Below are 26051 nucleotides of genomic sequence, written 5' to 3'. Positions count from 1 at the left end.
CACGGGGTAAGGCCTGGAGTGGCCAATTCCTACATTACTTATTTACCAGATTTCCTTTCTTCAATTCACCAGAAAAGGGCAGAGCTGCCTTGCTGATGGGGGCGGGTGTGAGGTTGTTGGCTGGGATCCCCAACCCCCCCTCCTCACAGGCAGCCATGGCTGTGGCTAGTGGCCGAGTGACACGCTCATTCCTCTTCCAGGCAGCAGAGTTTCTGAACCAATCATCAAAATGGCCTAGGGCAGCACAGCAGCCCCGCAAAGATTCCCCATCACCTCTGTCAGGTGCTTGAACAGCCCTGGACCATCTGGTGAGCCACTCTCCCTCCCGCCTTTCTGCTGTCTGAATTTCACCCGTCAAGAGCTTCTCAAGCCCCACCTCCCTCCAGAGAGCTTCCTCAGACACCTGGGGCTATCCTACCCCCATCTTACTTCTCCCCAGGTCCCTTCTCCACCACGGAGCACTGACGTTACTGGGACCTTAGTGCAGAATCGACCAACGCCCCTGACAGAACCCCACACGGAGAAGGGACGGGGGCCAGCCGCGCACCTCCACGGTGGACCCAGAGCCTCCCCTTGATTTTAGACTGTGGGAGGCTCTCAAAGGTTTTGACCTTTGAAAAGGTCCCTTTCATCACACAATAAGCCCCTTTACAATGAGGAAACATCATTGTACCATCGGATCATCTTCCAAAATGAATATGAACACTTATAGACGACAAAGAGGAAGCTCTGCCTCTATGGGTCAAATCATCCTTTCAACAGTGGCCTTTTTATTCCGTAAGCCGGCACGCCCTATGAGCTGCACTGGTTACTCCCAACTCTAGGTTAAGTTATAGATTCACTTCGCTTCAGTGGAGCTGAAAGAACAAAGGCCAACTCATGTTCAAGGCAGTGATGCCAAACAATCATAATAAAGTCCTTTTGAAAAAGTCCTTACGTGTTATGGATGAGGGACTGGATATAGCCCGTTTGATCAAATGCCCCCAAAAGAACAGACATCTTTTAGGGAATGAGAGGACCCAGAGAAGAAAGGAGAAAGTGGTGCACAATCTCCACATCGGGATGATGGGAACACTCCTGAATCTGACTTACCTTTCAACAAAATACCTTGACCAAATTTTAAGATTTTTAACCCGTGAGTTCCTAGAAAGAAAAGCCATCTGTTGCTCTATTGCTTTGGACAAGTCCAGGCACGAGAAGATGTCCAGGACAGGACCTTGGAAAATGTGCACGGAAAAGGCTCGGTCAGGCCCCAGGACAGTGTGCATTTGAGGCTGGTCACTCGCTACCTATCGTGGCCAGAGATGCTCTCCCAGCAATTCAGGGCATGACTGGACGTGTAAAGACACCTCCTTAATTATCAGAAGGATTTTTGGGTTGGATTCAGGGGCATGGAGACTTAGCCTTGAGAGGGACCTGTGAATACACTGTGTCAACAACTACAAAACATTCCTGGGGACTTCCCTGGTGGTCCAGTAGTTAAGACTTTGTGCTTCCATTGCAGGGGGCATGCGTTGCATCCCTGGTTGGGGAACTAAGATCCCACATACCTCGCAGCGTGGTCAAAAATGAAGTAAATAAATAAATAAAACATTGCTGTAAACTGTGGGGAGGGCTCTCTGTGGAGAGGGAATGATGATGTCTGTATGCTAAAAATCAAAACAGAACAGGGCCATCTCTTTGTTTCAGTTTGTGTCTCTCTAGACATTGCCTGCTCTGAGTCACATCAGGGAAACTCAGGCACCTGCTGAGGAACAGACAAACACCAAACCGCAAACTCCTGCCCAAGTAAGTGAGAAGTAAGTGAGAAGTACGTAAGTGAGAAGTAAGTGAGAAGAAGTAAGAAGTAAGTGAGAAGACTGACCACTCTCTTCTGACGGGTGGCGCCAGGGGAAAGCCACGGAGACAGGAGCTATGAGACCTGGATCTGGCCGGTTCCACTGTTGCGACCTTGGACCAGGCATGTTCTCTATGAGTTTTTGTCCCTTTGTTCAAGAAATTTCAGGTTGAAACTGCTAGTACTGAAAAACTAGCTTTTAGTGTTTTTATTCCCTTGATTATAGAAAGAATACATGCCCACTGTAATAATCCATGATTCATTCAGAGGATGGGTGGAAAGAGGAAAACCCTGCGGACCGCATCACACCCGAGGTGGGGAGGGGCAGGGGGACGGGGAAACAGAGATACGAGAAGAAAGCCTAGGGGAGCAGCCAGGGCCGAGGACTGAACTACAGCCTCCAGGAGAAGGTTGGAGGGAGAAAACGGACCAGGGCTTTCTCTCCTCAAACACTGCTCATGACACAGCAGACTGAGTAGCTGAGCAGCCACTGGTAGAGGAAAAGCATTAGGCCAGGAGACATGTCTGGCTCCATTGTGGAACTGGTTTTGTGACTTTGGGTGGGTGACTGAACCTCCCCTGAGTTTCCATTTCCTCATCTGTAAAATGTAGGCAATGGTTCCTACTGCAAAGTGTGGCCGGGAGGGTAAAATGGATGAGCTCATGAAAGCTGCAGGCAAGCTCTGAGCGTCTACACGGCAAGTCATTCTCACCACGATGGGAAGGAGGCTTTCCCCCACTTTGGCCTTTATTTCCTTCATAAGTATTTGGGCAGCTACAGACCCACAAAAGGGCCTGTGTGCACAGAGCTTTTCTCACTGGTTATTGTGTTCCTCCCGTGGAGACTGTGTGGTGATGAAGCCAAGGTTAAAGCAGACCTGGGGTGAGAACGAGCGGCATGACACAGCGAGGTGGCAAGCACAGGCCAGCGCAGGATGGGACTCGGGCCCTTCCCACTGAGAAAACAACCTCAGCCCACAGTTCCTGCTGGACTCCTGCTCTTAATAAACAGGTTGGTCCACCTACGTACAGATTAAAAAGGATCGCAGAGGCCTGCCAAGCTGAGCAGCGTGTGCTGTCAGGCCACTGGGAGGAGTTACAGGGACTAGCAGAGGATTGAGTGAGGTCTCCAGCGGTCCGGTGTATGGCGTTGGGTGGCATCCCTGGCGTCAGCGCTCCACCCAGAGCCACAGCCCACATTGGGGAAACAGGCGCTGGCAGCTGGGTGTGCCCAGATGTGCCGGGTCATCCAGCCCACTGTGGCCACAAACAGTGCCAAACTTCCTCAATAGACTTACCCAGGCCTTTGGTTTAGATCTTACCACATTTGGGACTGTGATTTCCCCAGACAAGAAAGAGACGGGAAGGGAACAGCCAGCAGCGGACCCCAGGGTGATGCCCCCGGGGAAGGGAGTGGCCTCAATGACAATCTGACCCAAGTGCTGTGAAACTCCCTGCGCTTTGCAACCACCCACTGTCCCAAAGGCCCCCACTCCATCTTCATCTCCTTCCAGTGCTAAATTGCCCATAGATGCATTCCCCGCCACACTGCTCATTTACTCAATTTTTGCTCAAAACATCTTTTTTCTCCTATCTGATTTAAAAGGCAACTGCATAAAACTGTAATTATAAAACTGTGTTGGTGGGCTTACAGTATATAAAGATGTAATTTGTATGAGAATATTAGCACAAAGGAGAGGAAATAACTATACAGAAGCAAATCTGTTATATATATATATATATATATATATATATATATACACACATATATAAATAATTTATTTTTGGCTGTGCCACTTGGCATGTGGAATCTTAGTTCCCCAGTCAGGGATCAAACCCACACCCTCTGCAGTGGAAGCACAGCATCCTAATCACTGGACAGCCAGGGAAGTCCCAAAGTTGTTATACATTATTTAAATTAAGTTGGTATTAGTCCAAACTTAATTGTTACAAATTAATATGTTAATTGTAATCCCCAGGGCAAACACTAAGAAAATAACTAAAAAAGAAACATAACAAGGGAATTAAAATGGTACACTAAAAAGTCTCTATTTAATATAAAAGAAGTCAACAGTGTAGGAATAGAGAAACAAAAAGGCATAAGACATATAGAAAACACATAGCAAAATGGCAGATGTAAACCCTACCTTACCAGTAATTATATTAAATGTAAATGGACTAAACACGTCAATAAAGCAGAGATGGGCAGAAGAAAAAATTTTTCATTGATCCAGCTATATGCTCTCTGTGATGGTTAATTTTGTATGTAACTTGACTGGGTTAAGGCATGTCCAGAGAGCTGGTAAAATATCATTTCTGGGTCTGTCTGTACAGATGTCTCCAGAAGAGATTAGCATTTGAATATGCAGACTGAGTAAAGAAGATCGCCTTTACCAGTGGGGATAAACACCATCCAATCTGCTAAAGGCTTGAACAGAACAAAAAGGTGGAGGAAAGGCAAATTTGCTCTCTCTGTTTGAGTCAAGACATTCATCTTCTCCTGCCCTCAGAGATTGTTGCTTCTAGTCTAAAGTTCTTGGGACTTTAGACTCACACTGGTACTTATACCCCCACCCCCCAATCTCCTGATTATAGGGCCTTTGGACTTGGGCTTACGTCACTGGCTCCCCTGATTCTCAGACTTTTGAGCTTGGACTGAACTGAACCACTTGCTTTCCTGGTTCCCCAGCTTACAGACTGAAGATTGTGAGACTACTTGGTCTCCAAAATAATGTGAGTCAATTTACTATAATAAATCTTTTCATATATTTATATCTCTGTCTCTGTATCTTATTGGTTCTGTTTCTTTGGAGAACCCTGACTGATACCCTATCTGTAACAGATTCACTTTCTCTTCAAAGACACAAACAGCTTGAAAGTAAAAGAATGGAAAAAGTTATACCATGCAAACAGTACCCATAAGAGAGATGGAGGGGCTATCCTAATATCAGACAAAATGGACTTTACGACACAAATTGTTACTAGACAAAGAACGTTTATAAGGATAACAGGATCAATCCATCTAACAACAGAGTCTCCAAATACATGTAGCAAAATCTTACAGAATTGAAGGGAGAAACAGAAATTCAACAAAAATAGCTGCAGATTTCAGTGCCCACTTTTAATAATGAAGAGAAGAATTAGAAGATGAGCAAGGAAATAGAAGACTGAATGGCACTAGGAACCAACAAGACCTAACAGGTATCCATAGAACGTCCCACCCAACAGCAGCAGAATACACATGCTTCTTAAGTACACGTGAATATTTTCCGAGACAGATCATATCTTAGGTCATAAAACAAGTCTCAACAAATTCAAAAGGATTAAAATTACACACAGCATGTTCTCTGACAACAATAGATGAAATTATAAATCAACTGCCGGAGAATTAGGAAATTTCCATGTATGTGGAAATTAAACTATGCACTCAAATAACCAATGGATCAAAGAAGAAATTAAAAAGGAAATTAGAAAATACTTTGAGATGAATGAAAACAAAAACACAACATACCAAAATTTATGGGATGCAGCTAAGGTAGTGCTTAGAGGGAAATTTACAGTTGTAAAATGGTTATATTTAAAAGACATTAAGACTTCAAATCAATAACATAACCTTTCACCTTAGGACATTTTTTAAAATAGAAAATTAAACCCAAAGCAGACAGAAGGAAGGAAATAATAAAGATCAGAGTGGAAATAAATAAATTAAAGAATAGAAAAGTTGAGAAAGTTGTTTCTTTAAAACATAAACAAAATTGATAAACCTTTAAGTAGACTGAATTAGAAAAAGGAAAGAAGCCTCAAATTACTAACATCAGGAATGAAAGAGAAGACATTACTATCTACTTTACATTATTAAAAAGAATTATAGGAGAATACTATGAACAACTATATGCCAACAAGTTAAATAACCTAGATGAAAGGACAAATTCCTAGAAAGACACAAACTACTGAAACTGACTCAAAAGAGATAGAAGTAGAATTAGTTTTAAAAAGACAAAAAAGGGCTTCCCTGGTGGCGCAGTGGTTGAGAGTCCGCCTGCCGATGCAGGGGACACGGGTTCGTGCCCTGGTCCAGGAAGATCCCACATGCCGCGGAGCGGCTGGGCCCGTGAGCCATGGCCGCTGAGCCTGCGCGTCCGGAGCCTGTGCTCCGCAACGGGAGAGGCCACAACAGTGAGAGGCCCGCGTAACGCAAAAAAAAAAAAAAAAAAAAGACAAAAAAAATTCCCACAATGAAAAGCCCAGGACTAGATGACTTCACTCATGAATCCCACCAATTGTTAAAAAATTAATACCAATACTTCACAAACTCTTCCAAAATACAGAAGAGGAGGAAACACTACCTAACTTATTCCATAAGGTCATATTATATGATACCCAAACCAGACAAAGTCATCACAAGAAAAGAAAACTACAATCCAATATGCATTGTGAATATAGGTGCAAAATTCTCAGCAAAATACAAGCAAACCAAATCCAGCAACATATACAAAGGTTTAAACATCATGACCAACTGGGATTTATCTCCAGAATGCAAGGTTAATTCAACATATAAAATCAATCAGTGTACAAGTATTGGCAAGGATGTGGAGAAATGGTAACCCTTATACATTGCTGATGGGAATGTAATTGGTGTAGCCACTACGAAAAACAGTATAAAGTTTCCTTAAAAAAAAAAATAGAACTACTGTATGATCCAGCAATCCCATTTTTGGGCATGAACCTGAAGGAAATGAAAACAGGATATTGAAGAAATATCTGCACTCCCATGTTCATTGCAGCATTATTCACAATAGCCAGGACATGACCACAACCTAGGTGTCCACTGATGGATGAATCGATAAAGGAGATATTATTCAGTCACAAGAAGGAAAGGAATCCTGCTGTTTGCAACAACACCTTAAGGGCACTATGGTATGTGAAATAAGCCAGACAGAGAATGACAAATACTGCATGGTATCACTTATATGTGGGATCTTAAAAAAGTCAAACTCATAGAAACAGAGAGTAGAAAATTAGTTTCCAGAGGCTGGGGGGTGGAGGAAATAGGGAGCAGTTGGTAAAAGGGTACAAATTTTCAGCTACAAGATGAATCAAGGGGGAATTCTTTGGTGGCACAGTGGTTAAGAATACACCTGCCAATGCAGGGGACACAGGTTCGAGCCCTGGTCCGGGAAGATCCCACATGCCGCGGAACAACTAAGCCCATGTGCCACAACTACTGAGCTTGCACTCTAGAGCCCGCGAGCCACAACTACTGAGCCCATGTGTCACAACTACTGAAGCCCACACGCCTAGAGCCCGCAACAAGAGAAGCCACGGCAATGAGAAGCCCACGCACTGCAACGAAGAGTAGCCCCCACTCGCTGCAACTAGAGAAAGCCCTCACACAGCAATGAAGACCCAACACAGCCAAAAATAAAAATACATAAATAAATACATTTATTTTTAAAAAAAGATGAATCAGGTCTGAGGAACTAACGTATAACCTGGTGACTATGGTTAATATCACTGTATTCTAGGATTGAAATCTGCTAAGAGAGTAGAACTTAAATGTTCTCATGCAAAGGAAGGGGAAAAAAGAAACGTGAGGTGATGGATGTGTTAATTAACTACATGGAAGGAATCTTTTCACAATGTATACATACGTCAAATCATCATGATGCACACTTTAAATATCTTACAATTTTATTTGTCAATTATACCTCAATAAAGTTGAAAAAAATCAGTCATATACCATATAAATAAAGGACAAAACCACATGATCATCTCAATAGATGCAGAAAAAAGCAATTGATAAAATCTAATCCATGATAAAAAAAACACTTAAAAAACTAGGACTCTAAGGGAACTTCCTCAACCTGATAAAGAGCAGCTATGAAAAATCCACAGCTATCATACTTAATGGTGAAAGACCGAAAGCTTTCCCCTTAAGATCAAGAACAAGACAAGGATGTCTGCTTTTGCCACTTTTATTCAACATTGTACTGGAGGTTGTAGCCAGGGCAATTAGGCAAGAAAAAGAAATAAAAAACTTACATATCAGGAAGGAAGAAGTAAAATTATATTTATTCACAGATGACATGACCTTGTATACAGGAAATCCTAAGGAATCCACAAAAAAAACCCAGAACCAATAAACAAGTTTAGCAGGACAGATGATCAGTGAACAGAAATTAATTGTATTTCTATACACTAGCAATTAAAATGAAATTAAGAAACAACTCAAGTTGCAATAGCATCAGAAAGAACAAAATACTTAGGAATAAACTGAACAAAAGAAGTATAAGACTTGAACAGTGAAAACCACAAAATATCATTGAGAGACATAAGGAAGATATAAATAAATGGAAAGACATTCCATGTTCATGGATTGGAAGATATTAGGATGGCCGTGCTCCCCAAATTGATCTACATATTCAACACGATTGCTTTCAAAACCTTTTTTTTTCAGAAATTGACAAGCTGATCCTAAAGTGAAAGAGACTGCAGAACGGCCAAAATACTCTCGAAGAGAACACAGTTGGAGGATTCAACTTTGAATTTGAAACTTCCCGGTTTCAAAACTTACTACAAAGCTACAATACAAATTATATATCTGATAATGGACTTGTACCCAGAATTTATAAAGAACTTGTTTTATTCTTACAACAATAAAGAGAGAACTACCCCAATGAAAAAATGGGGAAAGGATCTGAATAGATATCTCTCCAAAGAATATATATAAATAGCCAATAAGCACATGAAAAGATGTTCAGTATCGTTAGTCATTAGGGAAATGCAAATCAATATCACAATGAGATACCACTTCACACACACTGGGATGGCTATAATCAAAAAGAGGGGTAATAACAATTGTTGGTGAGGATATGGAGAAATTAGAACCCTCACATTGCCGGTGGGGTTGTAAAATGATGCCAATACTAAACAGTTTAGCAATTCCTCAGAAAGCTAAACAGAGTTATCCTCTGACCCATCAATTCCACTCCTGGGTATACCGCAGAGAACCGAAAACCCTGTGTGCATATTCACACAAAACCTTGTACGTGAATCTATATACCAGTATTATTCATAGTAGTCAAATAGTGGAAATAACCTAAATGTTCATCAGCTGATGAATGGATAAACAGGGTGGTATATCCATACACTGCAATATTATTTAGCTCTAAAAAAGAATGAAGTATTGATATATGCTACAACGTTGATGAACCTTGAAAATATTATGCTAAGTGAAAGAGGACAGACACAAAGGTCACATATTGTATGATTCCATTTATACAAAATTGTCCAGAATAGGCAACTCCATAGAGAAAGACAGTAAATTAATGGTTGCTAGTGGCTGGGAGGAAGGAGGAGTGCGGGTGACTGCTTATGGTTATGGGGTTTCTTCTTAGGGTGATGCAAACATTGTGGAATTAGATAGGGGTCATGGTTGCAAAACTCTGAATATACTGAAGGCCATGGAATCGTAGGCTCTGAAAGGGTGAATTTTATGACATATGAATCATATCTCAATTTTTTAAGAGTAAAAAGAAAAGGAATGGTCTTATTAAAGTTAGGGCCACTGTTCAACTTGGTTGAAGAAACTAGTTAATTAACCATAGCATCTAGTCTATTTGTCCAGGGCAGACCTCTGCTCCTCAAGACACGGAGCAAAGGCCAGCTCATCTCACAACCTCTCACCCTGTGTCGTATGATAAGACCAGTCTTAGACTGACAATGCAGAATCTGTTTAAAAATAAGTTAGACGGTAACTAACAAAAGTATCTTCACGCTAAAGGAAGAACAGAACAGCCTCCCAAATGAGAGAAGATGTGATTTTATTTTCAAGCTAAAATCTCTGAAAATTTTTTGAGTAAAAAAGAAAAAAAAAAAAAAAAGACCTGATTTTTATGAAGTGACTGTGTTAGCAACTAAATAAAGTGCTTTCTTTTTTTGCCCCCCCCAACTCAAAATGCATTTCAGATGTATTATAGAATTAAATAAACGAGTAATAAAACTAGATGAAATTACAGGCATTCATCCATCTCATCTCTGGATGGGGAAGGCCATTCTCAGCATACACCCCAATCCAAGAAAAACAAACAAAGGAATCAAAAAGGAAAAGACTGATAAACGTAATTATATTTAAAAATAATTAAAGTATCTGTACATTAACACACATCATGAACACAATTAAATGGCAAAGTAAAAGGATGATTTAACATTTGCTAGGAATTTGACAAAAAATAATATATAATTAATTCAAATAAGTCAGTAAAAAGTCAAATTTCCCAATGGTGAAATTAGCAGAAGTTATGAACAGAAAAAAAAAAGGCATGAAAAAACACAGTTTAGAAAAGATATGTGGTTAATTGGAAAATGTTGAAACTTCCTAGGAATAAAAATGCAAATAAAACTGACAATGTAAGGCTGTTTCTCACTTATGAAATTAGCCAAAATTAGGAAAGAGACAAGGCACAAATTTGTTGATTTCTCAGAGCCTTTATTTTCCCCTGAGGTATTTTAATTTTCTTTGAACATTTCCCCATGTTAACTGAGTTAAATTCATTCCCAAGTGTTTCCTTTTTTGCTGCTATTAAATGTAAAGGCTTTTGACTCAGTCAGAACTGGGTTAAAACCCAGCACTGTAAGTTACGGTGTGAACGTGTCTGTGAGAGTGTGTGTGTTCAATGTTCTGTGTTACTCCACCTCTCTGAGGCTCAGTTTCCACATCCATAAAATGGGGACAAGTAGAGCTTTAAGGGAAGTACCTGCAAATGACAAGTGATAAGTGACAGCAATAACAATGGTGGGATGGCCATAATGATCCTCTTTTGATATCTTCCAATTCCTCTAAAATGAATATCTATTACTTGCATGGTTATGAGTCTAATAATTTGCTGTTGTTTTCATAATGGTATGATTTACATACCTTAGGGTTGCACAAAAATCAACAAAAAATTTCTTTGAGGAAATAGGTTCAGGAAAATTATAGGATGTTACTTATAAATGAAAAATCAATTGCATTATTTGATCTTAGTAACAGAGTAGAAACTCACTATCTTCCCCCATCATAATAGCTACAGAAATTAAATAGAAAAGAATTATATAATTCAATAAACAAGAACCATTTAAAATTATGTAACCCTAATGGAAAAAATGAAGAAAGATTTAAATAACGGGGAGAGAAATCATGGTCTCCTTGTTGGCAGTCCCAAAATACTACAGATGACAGTACTCCTGAATTTAATAGAGATTTAACGTAACTCCAACTAAAACACTGACATAACTGTAAGGAATGAAGTTGAATTCAATCAGCTCAGTTTTTCCGAAGAACAAGCTGGTGATACACAACGAGAATTATAAATCTCTTCATAGCGTGATTTTTAACTTGTTGATTTGAGTGTTGAGGGTAAATCCTGTTAGCTTTGGTGTGATGCTCTGAGGAAATAGTCACTCAAGAATTCACTCTGATTTTACTTAACTGAAACTAGAAAGAAATGGGGAGGGAGGGTAGGAAATCTATTACGCTCAGCGTTATCATGGTGAGGAATTTAAATGCATTCACCATTTTCTTTTTTAGTGCTTATGGTCGAATTTATTGTGGTCTTTTAAAATTAAGGTCTAATTGACATATGACAACAGTTTCAGTTGTACAACATAAGGATTCAGTATTTGCTTATATTGCAGAATGATCACAGTAAGTCTAGTTCACATGCCTCACCATACATAGTTACAGAATGTTTTTCTTGTGATGAGAACTTCTAAGATCTACCCTCTTATCATCTTTCAAATGTGCAGTACAGTACCGTTAACTACAGTCGCCATGCAGTATATTATATCCCATGACTTACAGCTGGAGGTGTGTGCCTTTTGACTCCCTTCACCCGCTCCCCACACCCCACACCCCACCTCCAGCCTCGATCTGTCCTCTATGACCTTGGTTTTAGTTTCTGTTTTAGATTCCACATATGAGATCATACTGCACTTGCCTTTCTCTGTCTGACTTATTTCCCTAAGCATAATGCCCTCAAGTTCCATCCATGTGGTTGGGAATACATTCATTCTTTAATCCACTTTGCCCAGCAGAGCACAGGACAGATTGTGCGGGATGATGACATCATGGGATGACATCACAGAATGACATCACAGGAACAGGAAGTGGCCACGTTTCAACCCATGGTCTGTCCTGAACATGCTTGGTGTGGAGCTCAGATCTCCCTCTGGGTGTGCAGGATGAGGGGGCCTGTCTGTTGCCCTGGACAGCCAGACAGCCCGACCCAACCTGCCTGTTCCCAGCACGGTGCTCACACACAGATCAGTGATTGGCAAGGGCCGCCCTTGGCTTCCGTCACCATGGGGGCCACACAGGGAAGCACCATGGTTGGTGAGGAGGCAGAGGGAAGGGGGAAACTGTGGCAGGAGACTTTTTTCTAAAAATTAATTTTATTGGAGTATAGTTGCTTTACAATGCTGTGTTAGTTTCACTGTACAGCAAAGTGAATCAGCTACACGTAAACATATATCTCCCCTTTTTTGGATTTCCTTCCCATTTAGGTCACCACGGAGCACTGAGTAGAGTTCTCTGTGCTGTAAAGTTGGTTCTCATTAGTTATCTATTTTATATACAGTAGTGTGTCTATATTAATCCCAAGTTCCCAGTTCATCCCACCGCCCCGCTTTCCCCCTTGGTATTGTGACAAGAGCCTTCACTGTGGTTTCCACGGGGAAGACATGGGTGAGAAGGGCAGGCAGGCTTACATTTAGCTCAGTGGGCTCTGGGACACAGGCCTGTCCCAGGTGGTCTGCTGACTGGTCCTGGGGTGATCAGGGCAGGGGGATAGTGGTCCAGGCTGGGAGAGGCCCATAAAGGGGGTGGTGGCGGTGTGGGTTCTGGATGGGTGGGTTTGCATTTGAAAGGTGCCCTCACTGGGGTGAGTGGTTGACTATTTCTAGGATGTTACTAAATCGAGGGTCAGCAAGGCCCCAGCTGTTAATACGTCAGAACGCAGAAAATACAGGACATGGTTGATGCACTGGCCCCAAACCTGAAGAAAGGGGCTGTACAACCAAGCCCAACGGTCCAGGGCACCTGAGCGGCCCAGGCAGCTTGTTATCTGGAGGGCCTGGTCAAACCCCAGTCCTGCCTCTGCTGCCCACCTGTCTTCTTCTGCATCCCCGGGGCCCCAGGCACCAAGTTTCTTACCTCGGTGAAGCAGAACTCCCCGTGAAAGCCCGGCCTTGCCCTCAAACACTATACACTGTACCTGTATCTTTCTGTAAGATCAGTGGCCCCCCCACCCCGCCCCCGTGCCACAAACCAAGCACACAGGGTGAGAGCTGCACATCCCCTCCAGCACTGTTCTCCTCCACGCCTTCTGTCTTAAAGGGGCAGGTTCTAAATACCAGATCTCTCCATAGCAGTGTGGCAGCACATCAAGTCAAGAATAAGACCCCAGACGTAGAGGATGGACTTGAGGACACGGGGAGGGGGAAGGGTAAGCTGGGACAAAGTGAGAGAGTGGCATGGACATACCTACACTACCAAACATAAAATAGATAGCTAGTGGGAAGCAGCCGCATAGCACAGGGAGATCAGCTCCGTGTTCTGTGACCACCTAGAGGGGTGGGATAGGGAAGGTGGGAGGGAGGAGATATGGGGATAGATGTATACGTATAACTGATTCACTTTGTTATAAAGCAGGAACTAACACACCATTGTAAAGCAATTATACTCCAATAAAGATGCCAAAAAAAAAAAAAAAAAAGAGTAAGACCCCAAAGGAGAGTCACAGGGGAGGAGCCAGCTCTGCCTTTTAGCAGGTGCTTGATGTGGGTGGAGATAATACTACGCGCAAGGTTGCTGCGGATTAAACTGGATGAAGAGTGCCTGCACCATTCATACACGAGTTGTCATCATCACCATCACCATCCTCCTCCTCCTCCTCCTCAGTTATAACCTCTAGATGCTGCCTTCCCAACTTTTAACATTCAAGACCCACCCTAGAGCATCATCTTCTTAGAAATAAGATGTTGCCAGAGACACGGGTCAGAATGCCAGCTCAGCTGTATGACCTTCGCAAGTTACTTCCCTCAGGTTCCTCGTATGTAAAATGAAGATAAAAACACTACTGCTCATAGGACAGAAGTGTTAGTGCAGGTCCTCTGAGATGAAGATACCCAGACAGGATCAACTGTGCAAAGACTGTCTTAGAGGGATGCCTGTGGGAGGCTGGGAGAGCCATCCGGCTGAGATGCAAGTCTCCTCCCTGTGAAGGAGGGAGGGGAGAAAGGGGGAGGGGAGAGGAACACCCTAGAACACTGTGCAGCCTGAGGAAGGCTGGGGAGGCCCCAGGGGTCACGGAGGCAGTGATGGCCATCAAAGGAGCCCCCCATCTCTCAGCAATGGGCCGGACTCAGTATCCCTGCTGGGGTGAGTCACTGGCTGGGAAATTCGGTGACAGATTACAGAGCACAGCGGCTGGGCCCTCAGTCAGTCATGTTCCCTTTAGTTGGAAATCTGCACACGTGAAGCCCTTGGAACGGGGCCGGGCACACAGTGAGCTCTGTGTAAGTGGCTGTCATTGTCATGATTAATTATTACCAATTGCCAGACATGGTATCTGACAGTGGAACTAATAAACACATTAAAAAATCTATGTCAAGGATGATATGACATGAAAGATTATTATTTAACTTTCTTTATGTATTTGTTTTATCTACTGTAATAACAGTTGCAGAAAAAAGCGCTTATATTTCTTTATCCTCCCTGGAACATCTCCTCTATATACAAGTTCATAGTATACATTCAATGAATGTTTGCTGAATAAATAATGAATTCAAAATATCAGGGAATCCATACTGATATAATCTTCAGTACTAGATGGGCGTAACCTTATCTTTGAAATAAATTCATACAAGTTTCCCAGTCTGCCCTTCCTAGGAAGGTTATACATAGTTATTTTTCCAATATTTTATAATAAAAATATCAAACAAAGTCGAAAGAATTTTTCAGTGAACACCCATATACACACCGCCTAGATTCTACCATTAACATTTTACAATACTTATTTTATCACGTATTTATCCATCTATCCATCCCTTTCTCATCCATCAATCCATCTTATTTTTGGTGTATTTCAAAGGAAATTGTAGACATCTGTATTCTCCCCTAAATATATACTTCACCATGCATACAATTAACTAGAGTCCAGCCTTTTTCAGTTTTTATTCTTTTAACGTAAAGTTTACAATGAGATTTTAAATGAATGAAAACGACTTCCAAGCACCAGGACGTTACCTGGTTGAGAGTAGCTGGCAGCTCTTCATTTCTAAGGAGCATTTAATGCCCTGGGTGGGCACAGCATTTGCTTGGAATGTGGCACTCGGCCTCTGTTTACCTGCTTCTTACAGATGCTAGTCATTGCAAGAAGGATGGGGTCTCCAGGAGGCAAGAAGTTTATGAAGAAGCATCCATGGGACGAATGCCTGTGGCCTCCAGGGGGAGAAAGCAGGAGTCACAGAGGGAGAAGAGCAGCCGCGGTGCAGGTACGGCCAGCCCCACGGGGAGCGAGAATGGTGGGCAGAGCTGTCCTGAGCTGGGCTGAGATGGCTGGGCTTTTGTATCTCTGAGGCCATCAGTCCCTGGTCATGGTTATTCCCCTGACCATGGTGCTGTCTGCAGCTGAAGCACCCCTGCAGGGGCTGACATTGAGGGCTGCCGGTGGTGGGCACGTCCAACAGCTGGGGGACAAGTCCCTCCTGGAAGACGGTCTGGTGGCACACCACAGAGTCCACCACACTGTTGACACCTCACTCATTTTATTTTATTTATTGGGCTGCATCAGGTCTTAGTTGCTGCATGCGGGATCTTTGCTGCAGAGCGCAGGCTTAGAGCACACGGGCTTAGTTGCCCCGCAGCATGTGGGATCTCAGTTCCCTGAACAGGAATCGAACCCGCACCCCCTCCTGCAATGGAAGGCAGATTCTTTTCTTTTTTTTTTTAAACATCTTTATTGGAGTATAATTGCTTTACAATGGTGTGTTAGTTTCTGCTTTATAACAAAGTGAATCAGCTATACATATACACATATCCCCCTATCTCCTCCCTCTTGCGTCTCCCTCCCACCCTCCTTATCCCACCCCTCTAGGTGGTCACAAAGCACCGAGCTGATCTCCCTGTGCTATGTGGCTGCTTCCCACTAGCTATCTATTTTACATTTGGTAGCGTATATATGCCAATGCTACTCTCTCACTTTGTCCCAGCTTACTCTTCCCCCTCCCCGTGTCCTCAAGTCCATTCTCTACCGTCTGTTGGAAGGCAGATTCTTAACCACTGGACCACCAGGGAAGTCCCGACGCCTCACTCGTTTTAGAGACCCATCATGGGGCAACTGCACAAGCTTTATTCCACAGCAACAGGAAATTCCAGCCAAACCATGTTTAGGGTCCTGGAGTCTGAATTAGCGGCGTGGAGTAGGTTGTGATAAACAGTTGCTTGTATTTAACAGCCGGGTGGGAAATGACTCTGCAGAGGGCTGGAGTTCATGGCTGACTCTTCCATCACTAGAGTGTTCCCCATGTGCCATGGGAGGGCGCTGCACCTCAGGCAGCAGGTGGTACTCACCAAACTGTGCACCAGTGATGTAGCAGAGAGGGACCAGGAAAGGATTTCAGGCTTGTGCTATGTAAGTAAAAAATGATTTGAGACCTGGTGTAAAAACTAATGGACTGGGCTTCCCTGGTGGCACAGTGGTTGAGAGTCCACCTGCTGATGCAGGGGACACGGGTTCGTGCCCCAGTCCGGGAAGATTCCACATGCCACGGAGCAGCTGGGCCCGTGAACCATGGCCGCTGAGCCTGCGCATCCGGAGCCTGTGCTCCGCAACAGGAGAGGCCACAACAGTGAGAGGCCCACGTACCGCAAAAAAAAAAAAAAAACAAAAAAAAAAAACCAAAAAAAAACTAATGGACTGCTAACCTAGATTCAGAGAACTAGTCAAAATAAAACGTGATGCTAGCTAAAGAAGCCAGCAGTCACAGACTTTATACACAATCGTTAGGATTAGCCTTGGCTGAAAAACCAAATGGTCTCATCAAAATGACATTTTACAATGAAAAATCTATCTCCAGTATCTGAATGTCTGTGCACCCCCCCTAAATTCATGCTGAAAACCTAACACCCAAGGTGGTGGAATTAGAAGATGGGACTCTTGGGAGGTGCTCAGGTCATGAGAGCACAGCCCACATGAGTAGGATTAGCACCCTTTTCAAAGAGGCCTCAGAGAGCTCCCTAGTCCCTCCCACCACGTGAGGACACGAAAGAAATCTGCAACCAGGAAGAGCCTCACCTGACCACGCTGCCGCTGACCTCAGACTTCCAGCCTCCAGAACTGTGGGCAGTAAATTTCTGTTGTCTATAAGCCACCCAGTCCCTGGTGTTTTGCTGCAGCAGCTGGACATTACGCTCTACTCCTTCCTTTAAAACATTAAGTCCCTTCCTGAAGTGGACACCTGTCCTTTGTGGATGCCCCTCTGACCATACTACCCACATCGATAACACCTTACAAGATAATTCCTGTCTTTCCAATGGAGAATGCAGAAAATCAAACAACCAAACCCTCACTTCCTGGCCTCCGTGCTGCTGGGATGCAGTCGTGTGACCTAGGTTCTGCCAAGCAGAAGGGCTCCAGGGAGGCTTTGCTGGGAACGGAAGGGGGCAGGAGTAGAGGCAGGGCCAGGAGCCAGGCAGAGCTGGTGTGGCCTGAGTGGCAGCTGGGAAGGGGTCCCCTGACTCACCAGCTTCCTGACCCTTGGCAGGCTGATTCTGTCGTATCTTTCTGGGAGTCACCTGGGAAGCCCAACCCACTTCTTGATGGAGCGCAGGGGCCTGAGAGCTCTGTTCCTCAACATTTCTTCCTGTATCAACCAGCTAGGGGCGATTCAGTTGTATGCATCTAAAAACTCTGACCAATATACTTCCTGTCACCGACAACAGTGGAAAGGAAATTACAACCTCTTTTGGACCCAACCTGTTTTGTTCTACTTTATCCATCATGCCTCCTGTTCTAAGTCCTTCCCAGCAAATCCGCACTGCCTGCCCTACAACTCTGCGTCTCCAGACCTGTTTATCTACTCTTCCCGCTTCCTAGCATGTCTGGCATGATGTTATCTACCTGTGCACTCTTCCCAAAGCTCTTTCCAGTGGCTGCTTCGCATCCTCTGACGGGTCATTTCAACAGCCCTTAGCGTTCGTGGGCCTGCCATTTGCAGACATGACTATGCTGCAGTGATAACCGCAGGTAATCTGTAAGTTTGCGGAGGCACAAATCTGAATCACTAATACACCAAGGCTGGTGAATTGTCTTGGTTTTTCTCTTCCTTCCATCCCAATACCCACCAGTGCTCACATCGGCCAAACCCGGCGGGGAGCCAGTTAGCAAAGGGAGCCCGAGGAAATGTAGCTGGTTGGGTCAGTCCGGTTGCCACACGGAGCAGAGTCAGGGAAAAGCCAATTTGGATCTGGGGCAGTGGAGGCAACGACAGCTCGGCAAAAGGTCACAGGAGGCAGGAGGACCACAAGAAACAAGACTCTAATTAGAATACAACAAAAGGAGGGCGTGCTCTGTCATGTTCTGTTGATAAGGAATAGAGTTTTGTTGGGTTGGTTTGGAGAGTCAGTAAGCTGTCTCTGGAAGTCAAGAACAAATAAAGCATGTGGTACGTATATACAATGGAATATTACTCAGCCGTAAAAAGAAAAGAAATTGAGTTATTTTGTAGTGAGGTGGATGGACCTAGAGACTGTCATACAAAGTGAAGTAAGTCAGAAAGGGAGAAACAAATATCATATATTAACACATATATGTGGAACCTAGAAAACTGGTACAGATGAACCGGTCTGCAAGGCAGAAATAGACACACAGATGTAGAGAACAAACGTATGGACACCAAGGGGGGATAGGAGGGGGTGGGATGAATTGGGAGATTGGGATTGACATATATACACTAACATGTATAAAATAGTTAACTAATAAGAAAAAAAAAGAACAAATAAATCTATGCATCTATGTACCAGTTCTCACGCTGGATAAAAATGGGGATGAATCGAGAAAAGTGCTACTGTAGCAGCAGGATATTACAGCCACTGCCAAACACAGGAAATGAGTGAGTGTTTCTGCTACAGAAATCAGGAGGAAACATCAAAGACAGAACTGGTGGGGATTCACCTGTGCACACATATTCTCATAGTGTCATTGTGATCAAAACTGCGCCTGACACGTCCTTGACCCAACTCACTGACAGACCCAGGCCTCGGAAGTTAGAGAAAGTAGTGGGAGGGGCCACCGGTCTTGACTTACTTCCAGTTAACAAGGAGGAAGTGATGGGAGAAGTGGAAGCGATGAGAGAAATGGAAGTGACCAGCACCACAAGGGAAGACACTCACGTCACATTTACGTTCACGACGGCCAGGAATGAGAAACCTAGTCTGGCTGAGAACCCCGTAATTTCTTTTTTCTTTCTTTTTTTAAAAAATTAATTAATTAATTTAGTTCGTTTTTGGCTGCGTTGGGTCTTCTTTGCTGAGCGTGGGCTTTCTCTAGCTGCAGCGAGCAGGGGTCATCCTTTGTTGCGGTGCACGGGCTTTTCATTGCTGTGACTTCTCTTGTTGCGGAGCACAGGTTCTAGGTGTGCGGGCTTCAGTAGTTGCAGCACACGAGCCCTAGAGCACGCAGGCTTCAGTAGTTGTGGTGCACGGGCTTAGTTGCTCTGAGGCGTGTGGGATCTTCCCGGACTAGGGCTCAAACCCGTGTCCCCTGCATTGGCAGGCGGATTCTTAACCCCTGTGCCACCCGAATCCTGTCATTTCTGAGCAGAGATTCCAAAAAGTTGAAAGGTGAGTTGGAATCTTAAAAAAAAGTCCTCCTTCTCAGTTAAGGTGAGACGTTCTTGAAAATGGGGTTCTGACACCACAAACACAAATCATTAGTGAAGAGGTAGAAGAATCCCAACAAGCTGCTGTGTCTGCGCCGACAACTTTGCAGTGAACTCACGGCTAGAAAGGACAAACTACGAGGAACGGTTCCGGAGGCAGAGACGGGTCTAAATGAATGATGTCTACAAGCCTAAGACCCAGGGAAGGGAGTCTTGCAAATAAAGCTAAAGAAAACCATCAAAGAACTTTTTAAAGGTGTTTTTGGAACAAGATAAGGTTGACTGGTGGCAGAATAAAAGAAAACAAACCTACTCAACTCCTGTCCATTGGAGTGTTTAATACCCGTGACAGGAGCAAATAAAGAAAGAAGTAAGACTTCTGGGCTGGGAAGAGGAGGCCAGCATTAACAAGCAGGACTGGATCCTCAAGGCCACGGCACCACTGTAAGAGGGCATCTGGGTGTTCCATGGGCATCTCCATTTCCCAGCCTGGAGGGACCACCTGCCGGGCTCTGATTAAAACTAAAATACACGTGACATAATTTGTGGTCACCATCCAGCATTCACAGGGAATTGAAGAGGTGCTGAGACAAGGTGGGTACGTAATGTTGACCCCTGGTTTCAAAATCAGAGAAGGCACTGGACTCTTCCTTATGAAGATGTGGGCTTCAGGGCCATCTTACGCATGACTCTAACTGGGATTACTGGCAAAACGGTCTATCTTTGGCCAAAAGTGCTCATCCCCAGGGGGGGTCAGCTTGGGTTTCTAAAGACAAGCTATGTCAGCTCAGGGGTGCTCAGAGCAGCTCATAGCTGTTCACACTTGCTATGTTTTTGGCAGGGCTGTTGGACTAGGTATGGTCAAAACCCGTTAGACATGGATCTGAATTTCAAAAAAGGAGCTGACAAGTAACGATACCTTTTAAGCAAGATGGAAAATTGTGTGTAACAGGATGACAAAACAGCTGTTAAACGTCCACACACCCAGAGCCCCTAGTTGATAAATCACTATCACACGGGAGGAGGCCCCAAGTTTCTTCCCATGACCGTTCTGTTCAGGATGTTTTTTAAAAAGTTAAATTAGGATAAGGAGTACATCAAGGTTAAACTGACAAATGGCTTAAAGTTGAGAGAAATGGTAAATCTTCTAAGCCAGTGTTTTCTAAACATCAGTCCTGTGTGAACTGCCTTCATAATTCTCACCACATGGGCTTAAGGATTTTCTTTAAGTTGACTCATTTTAAACTTAAATTTTAAAAAAAAGAAGCTATGCATTTGATGTGTTAATTACATTTTTATATAATAAATTAAGTTCATAAGAATTAAAACGAACAATGAAATAAAAGTGTAAAAAATGCTCATCTCAGTACCACCTAAAAATCTTCTGGGCTATCTCTAGCGGTGTCTGTAACATGCTTTGGAAACATGGGACCAGGTGACATCACTGGGATACAAAATACCACTCAACTGGCTGAGACAACAGGTTCACAAAATGAAATTTGGTAGAAATAAATGTGAACTCCTGTGAGCAGGGGTACAGAAAGCATTAATGGAGCACATGCTGGGGACGGTGCTGTGGGCCAGGAGCACACGTGAAAGGGACTCTGGATTGAATTGACTCTTCCTGCAAAATGATGGAGATGCCCGAGTCCCTGACGTGCATTTGGGCTCATGGGAGGCAGTTTCTACGTTGCGGCAAGTCCTGCTCCGTGAGTCCCCAGCTCTCACTGAGAATGCGGAGCTCAGCTTTGGTGGGCACCAAGGGTGGGATTCTGACACACTGGACTGAGGTGAGGTGAACAGAATCCTGGCCACAAAAAGATGAGCTGACAGCCTGGGAAGGTTTTCCCAGGGAAGACTGAGAAGCAGGGTAGGATGGGGCAGGCGGGCTGTCTTCTTACAAATAGGTTCAGCCTGCTGGGCTCAGCCTAGGAAGGACCCATCGGATGATCCGAGCTGCCTACAAACGGGATTGGCTGCCCTGGAAGGAGGGAGCCCCTGATTGCTGGGAAGGACAAGCACAGGCTGCTCAAGCATTTGGAGCTGAGAGAGGCTTAGTCCTGGACCAAGTTCCCCAGAAGCAGAGGTCGAGATGGGGATTCAGATGCACACGGCTTATTGGGAGTGTCTTTGGGAGCGAGAGAAGCAGAGGGGAAGGATAAAGACCCCAGCAAGCCTGTGTTCGCAGCTAAGTCTAGCCTTGGCCTGACCCCACGGGCAGCTCTGTAGCGTGAACGGAACCGCGCTTATCCCACAGGAGGCAGGGGCCTGCCTTTTACTGTCAGGCAGGTGGCTTGACCTGCCCTGTGAGGTGTGTCCTCCTAAGTGTCACTGAGAGCAGGTCTCCGGAGAAGGGGGCCCCTGTGATGCCATCAGAACCCAACACCCACCCCAGCCTGTGAGGAGACCTCGGTGCTTTAGGAAGGTGGCTTTTGCGTGTCCTCTCCACCTGGAAATGATTGGTGGCCCCTGAGTTTTTGTAACTAATGTCTGAGTTCAGTTTTAAAAAACTGTTAGAGACCATATTTGTCTTCTTCTTGGCCCCTACTGTGTCCCTGACAGCCAGAACTTGCAAAAATCTCTCTTCTGTAAGAGGCTCCTGTAATTGTTACCACGTCCAAGTCAGGCAGGGGCAGACCCAGGTTTTAGGGGGCCCGAGGCTTATTCTATTTTGGAAGCCCCCTTAATGGGAAAGAATACAAAATTACTAATGCAAGATGCCCACAGGCCAGTGGAAGGGCTGGGGGCAAGGCAAGGGCCTAGATGACCCTTGAGTGTTACTTGATACCCCAAAAATCTACGTCTGCCTGCAGTAATTTTTGCCATGTAAATGGAATAGTCTACTATTATTTATTTACCTTTTAAAATTAATTCACTTAAAACCAAATATATCTAAACTCATCCTAAATAATAATCATGGTGGTATCACAATTTGATGCACTAGTTACATGTATTTTAAATAAGCTTAAAACAAATCCCTAAGCTCAAAAAAGATTTATCTTTGGTCCATCTAAAATCATCTCATGTTCAACCAAAGGGAGACATAATCCCTTTGGATAAGTGGTGATAGGAAACAGTCTTAGATGCTTTGTTCTCTACCCCAGGTTTCATCCCGAAAGAGTCACCTGGAAGGAGCCTAGTTCAGGCCCCTAAAGCAGGACCCTGCTCAGGTCCAGCTTTCAAAGCATGTTTATACAATTACTAACTCAGTCAGTGCTCACCCAGCCGCTAGGAGGGAAGGGAACAAAGCAGGTTCATTCGCTTACCATCCACTCGCTTTTGCTCAGAGGTCAAACAGCTACGCAGGGGGGAAATCCAACTTAACTCAGTGTCCAGATTTCACAGCATGAACATTTTCACTACCTTTTGCTTCCTTACCATGTTCATTATCAGTCAGCTTTGATTTTAAGATAAGAAACTCCAACAATCAGCAACATCTCCTTGCTATGCGTCTGTGACTATTTAAACAGGGAAGGGTTCCCCCCTCCCAGGGACTCACTAAGTGGGAGGCTTTGAGCAGTGACTTAGTCTCCTTATGCCTTAGTTTCCTCATCAGTAAAGTGGGTATTCAATGAAATAACCTATGGAAAAGGACTTCTTAGTGCAATGCCTGGAATATAGTACATCTTTAATATATGTTAGCTATTCTAATGATCATTATCAATCACTAGAATTTTTTCTTTTAATTTTAAAGCACGGTTTACTAAGTTCCTAGGCCAAGCTAAGAAGTATCTGAGCAAACAGCTACTTCCTTTTACAATGTACATTGTGAAGAAAGAATACACTAAAGGCACACAAAGTACTTTCAAGTTAAATTATGTCAAAATTATGTAGCCATAAGAATGCATATATTAGCATGAGCAATAGTGACCATCAATAATTAAAACTTCATTCTTCTCATCCAAATAGATGTACGTGGTATTTTAGCATCCAGGATTTATAATTGTGTGTATGTGTCTCTCTCATTAGTGTTGATCAGTGGGCACAGTATCTGCTACAGTAAAGGTACTTAGAGAGGGTCATGGAAGGATGGCCCCGAGCAAGACAGCTTCATAGATCAAATCAGAACATTAGTTTAGAATCTATTCTTGGCTTTTAAATTTCCTTATTCCCCATGTCTCTTCGTACTAATATGGGCTCTTCCATCTATTCCATTGATCCAGCCCCTGAAAATTCTTGCCATTCTTTGGATTCATGATAAGAAACTCATCTGTAAGCTCTGAGAAAACACAGGAAGCCCAAGAGAAAAAAAATAGTGCTGCTATCCCACCAGAGCTGCCAATAGTCAAATCTAGGCAGTTTCCACACCACCACCTCAGTCTTGGAGAACTGGTCGACTGGCCCCAGACATGTGCTGCACTATTTCTAGTCTGCAAATCTCCCAGGAAGCTCGGACCTCTGAGCCACCTTGAAATAAAATACACATGTGTCCATCTTAAAGGATGGAACACAGACTAGAATAAACTCCATGGGCCTAAAGGTTCTGGAGACCATATTCATGAGTAGTCTGAAAACATCCTCCGTAAACTTGCAGAAGAGGAATGAGCCTGCTCTAACCTTGCATCCACCTTGCCAGTTCTCTCTTTCCCAATCCATGCACCGAGGATGGGTGTATCTTGGCCGATGGTTCATTCAACCATTCTTCTATTTAACAAACATGGTGGAGCATCTAGAAGGCACCAGGCTGTCAGCATGAGATAACAGACATATTAAAAAGCTACCCTTGGAAATTCCCTGGCAGTCCAGTGGTTAGGACCTGGCGCTTTTACTGCCATGGGTCCAGGTTCAATCCCTGGTCAGGGAACTAAGATCCTGCAAGTCACAGATAGAGTGGCCAAAAAAAAAAAAAAAAAGCTACCCTCTGCACCCAGACATGTACAGCAAGATCACTGTTAAAACTAAGATTTGTCTGGGATGAAGTGAGAGAGTGGCATGGACATATATACGCTACCAAATGTAAAATAGATAGCTAGTGGGAAGCAGCCGCATAGCACAGGGAGATCAGCTCGGTGCTTTGTGTCCACCTAGAGGGATGGGATAGGGAGGGTGGGAGGGAGACACCAGAGGGAGGAGATATGGGGATGTATGTATATGTATAGCTGATTCACTTTGTTATACAGCAGAAACTAACACACCATTGTAAAGCAATTATACTCCAATAAAGATGTTAAAAAAAAAAACCCTGAGATTTGTGACCAGCACAATGACAACAGAAGACAGAAAGCGTAAGTTCTTCTGAGAAAGTCCAGGATTGCTTTACAAAGAAGGCAGTATCAGAGTTGAGCCTGGAAGGATGAGTAGGCAGTGGAAGGGATTCCAGGCAGAGAGAAGAGGGTGAGAAATGCCATTCAGAGGCGAGGGGTGAGCAAGTGCTTTGGGAAAACCATAAATCCAATCTTTCTCAGTATTGCTAGAGCCCCAAGGGTTCTGTGGAAGGGGAACTGGGGTTGCACAGAACAGATCACCTTGTAGGCCAAGCAAACAAACGTAGATTTGACCCTATGGGTGATGACAAGACACCAATGGATACCTCTGAGCAGCAGATGGACATTTTGGGGGGCCAACTAAGTGGGGGGGGTGGGAGGATGATCCATGCATATTAAGTGTGAGGCATATATAGGTGAGAAATATTTAAGGGGGTCAGGACTTGATACATGTGGGAGGTGGGTAGAAGATAGGGATTCCCAGAGAAGTTTCAGGTTTCAGCTGTAGGAAACTTGGGTAGAAGGTGGTAGAATTCACCAAATTATGGCATCCAGAAAAATGGCAGGTGTAGTGGGAGAAACAAAAACAGATGAACTTTAGAGCAGTGGAATGTGAAGAGACCGTGGGTCACCAAAGTGGAGATGACCGACAGAGCTGGATATGAGTTTGGAGCTTGGGCACATGGCCAGGGGTTGGAGAGACAGCGTTAGCATAGGCGGGATGGCTAATGGATGCCACCAATGAAATCTGAGGTAAAGCCAGAGGGCTCGGCTAGATCAGAGGACAGCATCACCTGCAGCGATGTCCTGGGACCAGCTCACACCACATCCAGTTAAGTTCCCGAAATTAAGTCCTGTGAAGCGACTAAAATAGGAAGTAAAGAAAAGGCTAAAGAGAACAAACATTACTGGAATCACATTGACACCAACTGCTGTTCCTCACCGTACCAGCCAGGAGTGACACGATAATTGCAACTGAACATTCCCGCCTACACTGTTGGTGGGAAGGTACAATAAGTTGGTGCAGCCACTATGGAGAATGGTATGGAGGTTCCTTAAAAATGTAAAAATAGGGGCTTCCCTGGTGGCGC

At 44.0% G+C, this 26051-nt stretch overlaps 1 protein-coding gene, 1 long non-coding RNA gene and 1 other non-coding gene across 4 annotated transcripts in view; 2 read left to right on the top strand and 1 right to left on the bottom strand.

Annotated features, from left to right (window-relative positions):
• Window positions 1-26051, bottom strand: part of RIN2 (Ras and Rab interactor 2) — a 219763-nt gene that overhangs the window by 139266 nt on the left and 54446 nt on the right. The window lies entirely within an intron of this gene.
• LOC132593474 (uncharacterized) overlaps window positions 1-26051 on the top strand; it is a 43321-nt gene that overhangs the window by 3402 nt on the left and 13868 nt on the right. The window contains exon 2 of the long non-coding RNA XR_009559033.1: window positions 15236-15370. This is a non-coding gene — a long non-coding RNA (uncharacterized lncRNA). The remainder of the gene's footprint in view (window positions 1-15235; window positions 15371-26051) is intronic.
• TRNAK-UUU (transfer RNA lysine (anticodon UUU)) lies at window positions 24488-24560 on the top strand. The gene has a single exon. It is a non-coding gene; the product is annotated as a tRNA-Lys (tRNA).

This window comes from Globicephala melas, chromosome 15 (assembly GCF_963455315.2).
Source record: "Globicephala melas chromosome 15, mGloMel1.2, whole genome shotgun sequence".
In the NCBI taxonomy this organism is placed as follows: Eukaryota; Metazoa; Chordata; class Mammalia; order Artiodactyla; family Delphinidae; genus Globicephala; species Globicephala melas.
The sequence above is the reverse complement of the archived record's forward strand: the minus strand, read 5'-3'. Positions and strand labels throughout refer to the sequence as shown.